Source organism: Babylonia areolata, chromosome 2, assembly GCF_041734735.1.
Source record: "Babylonia areolata isolate BAREFJ2019XMU chromosome 2, ASM4173473v1, whole genome shotgun sequence".
In the NCBI taxonomy this organism is placed as follows: Eukaryota; Metazoa; Mollusca; class Gastropoda; order Neogastropoda; family Buccinidae; genus Babylonia; species Babylonia areolata.
In genome coordinates this window covers 34,230,514-34,238,013 of record NC_134877.1, presented here as the reverse complement: position 1 = coordinate 34,238,013, position 7,500 = coordinate 34,230,514, and the positions used below count along the sequence as shown (strand labels likewise).

At 43.1% G+C, this 7,500-nt stretch overlaps 1 protein-coding gene across 1 annotated transcript in view; it reads left to right on the top strand.

The window, feature by feature from the left end:
- The window catches only part of LOC143277311 (voltage-gated inwardly rectifying potassium channel KCNH6-like), a 329,128-nt gene that overhangs the window by 215,416 nt on the left and 106,212 nt on the right, over nucleotides 1-7,500 (top strand).

The window sequence follows — 7,500 nt, the reverse complement described above, 5'->3', positions numbered from 1 at the left end:
ATCACATATTCTTATGATATAGGGATTAACATAAAGAAAGTAAAGTCTATATTTTTCCTGTGTTTGTGTCTGTTTCAGACGGTGTCAGAGGGCAGTACTGACCACCAGAAGTACTTCTGATTCATAAGGATCCAGTACCATAATGGCAGAAGCTCCGCCTGAAGGAAGACCCGGATTAAAGTCTTCAGCTGACCAGTGTATCATCCACCAACAGACTTACAAATGGGATGAAAATGAGTCTCTGATTTCTCCAAATACATTCCAGTCATGGGAAACTTTGCTTGAAGCGGCTAAAATAAGGAATCATGTACCTGTGCTGGATGCTGCCAAGACGGTAGTTGGTATGGAAGTACCAAAAATAAAATGCCCTAGGTACTGCAGAACTGTCTTCACTATGAAACATACTTTGAACAGCCTGAAAAGAAAAGCAGAGGAACCAGTTCAACCACGTGAGGAAGCTTCGCAGACAAAGCGGCAAAGTCGAGGACCATCTTCTACTTCGAGGGTTCTTCCAAAACAATGTATATTTTGTGAAAAGTCTTCGAAGTATTTGAAAAAATCCAGCACAAGAGAACAGTTAATACAGGCAAAAGAACTTCGTGTGGATAAAACACTACGTGACATTGCTGTGAAAAAAATGTGAAATGTGACACCAAAATAACTGCAGTGACAAACAGAGCTGAGGCACAATACCGTCGGACATGCTACAGATTATACACTAAAGAAACATGTAAAGACAGATTGCCAACTCAGAAAGAGGCTGATGAGGAAATGCCAGATGACAAAGAAAGGACGTATCAGAACGCAGAAGATGCATCGTATGCCTTGCTTTTCAAGCACATCAAAGAACTAATGGCACAGCCAGACGTCATTCCTCTAGTGTCTCTTACTGAGAAGTTGAAGATGTTCATGTCAGTGAATGGTATCAAAGACGTCAAAGATTCCACAACTAGACACATCCGTAGAAAGCTTGAGATTAGATTTAGTGAGGAGCTGTTTATGTTTCCAGATGAAAATGGAAAGATTTTAGTGATGCCAGTCACTCTCAGTCCCCACGAACTTGGCCGAATGTATCAGGCACTCAAAATACAGCTGGCCTTGTGGAAATCAGACAGCTCATCGATTGACAAAGTGTTGGATAAAGCATCTCTGCATCTTCGACAAGCAGTGAAAAATTCGCAGAACAAGTCACTATGGCACATCAACCCCTCAGATTTGGACACAATGGAATCTGTTGGACCCGCTGATCTGAAACGCTTCCGTCTGGCACTCATTACTGGTGATCCAAACAACGAGAACACATCAACCAGGAATCGAATCCTCATCGACTCGTTTAACCAAGACATTGTGTTTGCTGTAAGTAATGGGCAACAGAAGACTCCAAAACACATCCTTTTGTAATATGGTCCGAAAAGTCTTACTTGAAACGTGTAGCTGATCAGAACGTTGAACAGGCTAGGACATGGAGTATCATATGAACAGCTTGAAGAGAACGACACAGCACTGTGTCTTCAAAAGATAGCAGATTCCATCAACAAGAGAGTGATTCTTCCCAGGAGCAATGTCACGTAATGTTTTATCCACACGAAGTTCTTTTGCCTGTATGAACTGTTCTCTTGTGTTGTAATTTTTCAAATACTTCGAAGACTTTTCACAAAATATACATTGTTTTGGAAGATTCCTCGAAGTAGAAGATGGTCCTCGACTTTGCCGCTTTGTCTGCGAAGCTTCCTCACGTGGTTGAACTGGTTCCTCTGCTTTTCTTTTCAGGCTGTTCAAAGTATGTTTCATAGTGAAGACAGTTCTGCAGTACCTATGGCATTTTATTTTTGGTACTTCCATACCAACTACCGTCTTGGCAGCATCCAGCACAGGTGCATGATTCCTTATTTCAGCCGCTTCAAGCAAAGTTGCCCATGATTGGAATGAATTTGGAGAAATCAGACTCATTTTCATATCACATTTGTAAGTCTGTTAGTGGATGATACACTGGTCAGCTGAAGACTTTAATCCGGGTCTTCCTTCAGGCGGAGCTTCTGCCATTATGGTACTGGATCCTTATCAATCAGAAGTACTTCTGGTGGTCAGTACTGCCCTCTGACGCCGTCTGAAACAGACACAAACACAGGAAAAATATAGATTTTACTTTCTTTATATTAATCCCTATATCATAAGAATATGTGATAATTTCACATATCAAATGATAAAAACAAGGGTTGCTGTTTGATTTACCTTTAATAGATTTAGGTCTTCAAGTATTGTCTCTGTTTTGCTCCTCCCCCAGTTTGCATGTGTGCCCATGGTCAAAATGCAATATCTTTTAATTTGACTTTCATCTATTTCTGCTCAAATTTTCTTTAGCGTGTTATTCTTCATCTGGTTGTTTAGCAGTTACCTGTATATTTACATCTACAACCATTTAGACAGAGCATTACACCGACTTGGACAAACTGGGCATTTTGTCGTGTTGTGTAATTTTTGATGAAACTCACAAAAGCCATGATTTTTCCGAAACGATTAACATTTTCATAGTTTTATGAGAATAAAAGTTGTTCACACGTCCCTTACGCTTCGTTTTGCTTCTAAATATGTCTTCCTATATCTTACTAGGTAGCCTTTACAAAAGACGAAGTGCCGCATTTTGTGTGAATTTTGTCATGAAATCCTCAAAACGGCACTACATTTCATGAACAAAATAATATTTTGATATATGTATAAGAACAAAAGTTGTTTTGCGTGCTATTCTACATCTTCTTGTTGAGTAGTACTTTTTTCTTTGCAAACATTTAGGCAGAGCAGAACACAAACTGAAAATTTTGTCGTGTTGCGTAATCTTTGATGACACTCACAAAAGTGATTACTTTTCCAAAACGATCAACATTTTGATAGTGTTATGAGAATAAAAGTTGTTCACAAGTCCCATGCACTTCCTTTTGCTTCATAAAGTGTCTTCCTATATCTAACGATTTACCTTTGACAGAAGACGACATGCCGAATTTTGTGTGAATATGACATGAAATCCTCAAAACGCCACTGCATTTCACGAACAAATAATAATTTGATATACTTATAAGAACAAAAGTTGTTTAGCATGCTATTATACATCTTTTTTGTTCAATAATGGTTTTTCTATCTTCAATGGTTTAGGCTCTGGGAGTACAGAGCTTGATCACGGTGTGCGTTCTCGACGCGGTAGGGTGGGGTTAGAAATCACGTGATAACAGGCAGAAAGCTGCCACGTTCACAACATTATCATGATTTTCTGACATCTAGGAACAAAGACGATTCCAAAAATATATGATAACACTTGCCACTATGAGTGGTACCGATTAACCTTCTGGCTGATGGACTAATTAGCAGGGCAGTCTTTTGATGCTTGACGATAACAGTCCATTAAGACCTGGCTGTTGGTGTCTGGTGTTCGTGCTAACCAGCTGTCTTCAGCCGCGGGTTCTGCTTCTAACGGAACCAGTCAGGTGCCCGTGGGCAGCTCTGGCATTCAAATCAGCTGTGTGGGGGTAAAGAAAAAAAAAGATCTTGCAGGTGAAGACGTGCGAGCGACCTCAGTTCTGGCTTAACTGATATCAACCACGGGTGGTCCTGATCCAGTCCTGTCAGCAGCTGTGTTTGTTGCTGGATGGCGGTGTCTTGGTGCGCTCCATACGCTTCTCGCCCAGCTAGAATATTTGCACCGGCGCTGAGTCAACCTATCTAATTGGTTCATATTGTAATCGTATTGGTTCAGTCGTTGAAGTGGTTTTGTTTTTTGTGGGGATTTTTGGTGTGTGTGTGTGTTTTTTTTTTTTTTCACCGAGTCAGCACACAACGCAGACAAGTAGGGATCTTGTCGTCAGTCATGCCAGGGAGTATCGTAGCTCAGTTCACTCTCAGGGTTTTAAGTACCATAAATCCAGCATGTGAGAAACTATGGGTTTACTCACACGTGTACACAAAGATAATTATACTAAGGTGTGTAGGCTCAACTAATAATCTATTTCTTCTTCGTCTTCTTCTTCGCGATTCGATTTCTTCTTTCTTCTTCTTCCCCTTCTTCTTTTTCTCCTCCACCTCGTCATCATCTCTCCCACCCCAACCCTTTCTTCTTCATCTTCCCTTTTTTTTCTTTCTTTTTCTCTTTTGCTTTTTTTTTTTTTTTTAACCCTCCCTTTTATTTCATTTGGGGATTTTTTTTTTCTTATCGGCTATGATAGGCTAACCTCAAACAGATTACTCGTCTGTTTGAGTAATTACCCAAAGATGTTATTCCCTCCCCACCCGACCCCTCTCCTTTTTTTCACAGAGACCAAACAAATGCATGGCAAAACCACCGAGGAAGAGGAAGGAGATGAGAGAGCACGAGAATAGGAAGAGAGGACATTTCTGGTGTCTCCGTTCTTAGTTGATCATAACAGAGAGAGGCATGTACAGAAACGTATGCATGAAAACAGGCATACTTAGTTTTCGGGAAGGGAAGGGGGGTGGGGGTATGAGTAGGGCAGAGGGAGGAGCGAGTCATTGCGTGGATGTGCGCGCGCGAGCGCGTGCATGAATGCAAATGTGCGTACGTGTTTGCGGCTCCGCTCACAGTCATCTGCACCGTTTCTCACCATCGCCAAACACACCGCTAGACGGCGCCAGAGTTGGATGAAATATGACAATGCTAATCACCACGACAAATGATGACAAGGGGGCCCTATTGCTGAGCATGCAGCCAAGAGCCTATGCCCGCACGTGCAGTTTGATGGACTGGTGTGATATCATAATTATTCACCCACCCCGCGATTCAGCACACATAGTCACCCACCCCGCGGTTCAGCACACAGCGTCACCCACCCCGCGGTTCAGCTCACACCTGGTCCATTCCCAGGATGAAGGACCGGTGTCACCTCACGGGGTTCTCCTTGCCTCCTCATTTTATCCCCCTCCTGGCGAAATTGTACAGTTCAACTGAGCGAAAATGTTTTATTATCATGTGAAGTGATGGCCTAGAGGTATCGCGTCCGCGTAGGAAGCAAGAGAATCTGAACGCGCTGGTTTGAATCACTGCTCAGCCGCCGATATTTTCTCCCCCTCCACTAGACTTTGAGTGGTGGTCTGGACGCTAGTCATTCGGATGAGACGATAAACCGAGGTCCCGTGTGCAGCATGCACCTAGCGCACGTAAAAGAACCCACAGCAACAAAAGGGTTGTTCCTGGCAAAATTCTGTAGAAAAAAATCCACTTCGATAGGAAAAACAAATAAAACTGCAGGGGAAAAAAAAGAAAAAAATGGGTAGCGCTGTAGTATAGCGACGCGCTCTCCCTGGTGAGAGCAGCCCGAATTTCACACAGAGGAATCTGTAGTGATAAAAAGAAATGCAAATACAAATAATTATTGTTAATATAATTATTATTGTTATTGTGGTGGTTTCTGTCGTTATCATTATCATCATCAACATTAGTAGTAGTAGTAGTAGTATTATGGAAATGTTATAGTAGCATATTCCAAGAGATTTTTACAAGTCTAAAGAAAAAAAATGACATAAGAAGGAACCGAGAGGTGGTAGGTGGGGGTGGGGGTAATGATCGAGAATGCATGGATTGGGTGTGTTCTTCAGACAGTCAACGATCTTGTTTCATTCCACGCTTTGCCGAACTGTTCAGTGATATATCTATTGTTTTGGTTTGGGGGTTTGTTGTTGTTGTTGTGTGTTTGGGATTTTTTGGGGGGGCTGGGGGGGGGGGTTCTTTGTTTTTGTTTTTTCTTTCTTTCCTTCATTCACTGAATGGTGAACTTCGTTTGGCCTTTGATAGGTAAAACGTTCTATGTGTGCCCATTCATATCACATTGACATTCCGACCCTGTTTGAAATAAGAATGATCCCTTTTGTCGTTGGCGCCAGTATTACAGATGGATGGTTTTGCCCAAGCTTGTTTGTTGGAGATAACAGTACTGACTTTGGAGAGGGGGGAGATGAGAGTGGGAAGGACTCACACACACACACACACACACACACACACACAGCCATACACACGCACACGCACGCACGCACACACACACACACACACACACACACACACACACACACACACACACACACACACACACACACACACACACTGACGGACGGGTAGAGACGGAGGAGGAGGAGGAGGAGAGAAAGACATAGCATAACACACAGGACTTGGAACTGGCGACAAACACGAACGTCACAGCCCGTCTGTTCTTCGCTCCATCTTATCTCTCCAAAGAACCGACTGCACCATTATTCTTCTTATAATCCATCAGGTGCCACCGTTAACTTTACTTCGACATATGCATTCGTGAGCCATTTGTATTGAGTGTGCACTCAGTTTCTTGAATTTTGGTCTGTCTTCTACCTCCCAACTTGGAGGTCGGTTGTATTAAGCGTACATTTAGTTTCTCTGGGCGCCTAGGCAGAATTGGTTGGGCATTGGAGTTCAAAATCGGTGTTCACAAGCAATCAGAGTTTTCACTCCCCCCCCACCACCCCCGCGCCCGCTCCCTCCTCCTCCCTCCCCGTTCTGGGCATGGTTTGTGTCTTTAGGAATGGCACGTGACTCACTGTGTCTAGGGATGAATTGGTATTTGGTATCTCACAGGTTAGGAAGGTTAAAAGGGTGGAGGGAGAGGATTTGGGCCCCTCCTTGCACTGTTCAACCCTGGACACAGTTGAATATGAGTTTACTGCCCCTGTTGCCACCAACAGATCTTTCGCCTTAGCATTTAATCTTAACCTTAGATTTTCGAATTGGGTCTTCAGATCTTCCTATGTGTTTTAGGGTCAGTCACATCCACAACGTGGATTCTAGAATAGCTTCCCAGAATTCAGGTTTGCTCTATCTAGGCCTGTTTTCATCTCTATTATCCACCCGGTCTGTTTGTTTTTCTGTTTCTGTCTGTCTTCCCGTCTTCGTCTCTACCTGTCTCTTTGTCTCTGTGTCTCTGTCTTTTCTCTGCCCCCCAAAACTCCTCCCACACCAACGCACACATTCCCCTCGCCGCCGCACTACTCACATTGTGACACATAGATAGACAGACAGACAGATAGATAGATAGATAGATAGATAGATAGATAGATAGATAGATATATGTGTGTGTGTGCATCTGTCTGTATGTCTATCTGTGTCTGTGTGTAGATGCTTGTGCGTGAAAGGAAGCGGTGATCGAGACAGGCAAACACGTTGACAGAAAAAAAAGAGAGAGAGAGAGAGAGAGATATGGCACGAAAACAAGATTTTTAAAAGTGTTTTTATATAAATTAACGATAAAAAAAAAAGAAAACCCACTGCCTGTAACCCCCCCCCCCCACCCCCCAACCCCCCGCACTCTCCACCACCCCACTCCCCACTAGCGTTACCCTTCTCCACTCTCCAGTTTTATCTCCACCCCCACTTCCCTCCTGCACCCCCTCCACATGTCCCACATCCACGCACTTACTTTCCAATTTTTTCCCCCCTTTTTTTTTCTTTTAACTTGAAGCTTCACATCGTAATGA